The sequence below is a fragment of the Trypanosoma equiperdum genome, assembly GCF_001457755.1.
Source record: "Trypanosoma equiperdum strain OVI genome assembly, contig: ctg_1129, whole genome shotgun sequence".
Lineage (NCBI taxonomy): Eukaryota > Euglenozoa > Kinetoplastea > Trypanosomatida > Trypanosomatidae > Trypanosoma > Trypanosoma equiperdum.
The window spans coordinates 1-1,002 of NW_027123093.1; positions in this window are offsets into that span (position 1 = coordinate 1).

Below are 1,002 nucleotides of genomic sequence, written 5' to 3' on the forward strand. Positions count from 1 at the left end.
AAAGGTAGAAATCATGAAGCCACAGAGCCCATAGAAAAAGGATAGTGGATTTACCATTTTTTTTCATAAATATGCAAAAGATGCAGAAGCAGAAGCTTATCACTAGAAATCAATGGTAAAATGATGGAAAAACAATAAGAAAGTTTATACACTCTCACACAGCGTATATTTATGAGGTGGAGAGAGTTTGTAATGATATACCTCTGAGTCCCTATCGGTATTGATGTTACAAATTATCGGCATTTAAAGAGCTAGTGATTCACATAAGGGTTTTACCGATGCGCGGATATTCAGGCACATTAGAGAGACACATGCAAAAAGTAAAGTACTTTCTTTCCAAAGATTACCTTCCTTGAAACAAAGCCAGTTTAAGCCTATTCAGATTAGAAACGTTATCAAAACAAGGGCACGTCCACGCGTGAAGCAGAAACGTTATGTTGTTACCGAAGTGTCAAATATCACCACAACCGAAACAGGGGATATAACAGGTTAGAGCTCATAATTAAAAGTTATTTAAACATAAATATTGAGTAGCATGATTTAATTATAAGGCTTGAATGTTCTCTACCTAAATGAAGTTTCTTTCCATACAAGTTGCTCACAACTAGCGTAGCACTGCTAGAAACAGCGGAACCTTGCTGACAAACTTAACAGCCCACAAAATAGAATAAAAAACATGAATTATAACGCTATCAGGAAGAATTGAAATAAACTGAGCATCGAAGGCAAAATGTCGGAAATTCCTATAGAAAATTTTGGCTTTAGAGATCTGACAAATGTGGTAATTAACTAATAACAGGTCGAATGCACGTGAAAAATGTTACGACAAGAATGTATCTCCAAAATAAAACCCAACATCTAAGCTGAGAATAAACTCGCTTTATAAGGCATCGATACTTAACTCTGGCTCAGCTTCTACCGTGTCAAATTCAGCTACAACCCTTCTCGAAAACTGGCAGCATACGGCGGCCACATACAATGAAAGAAACGTGGCTAGGGATA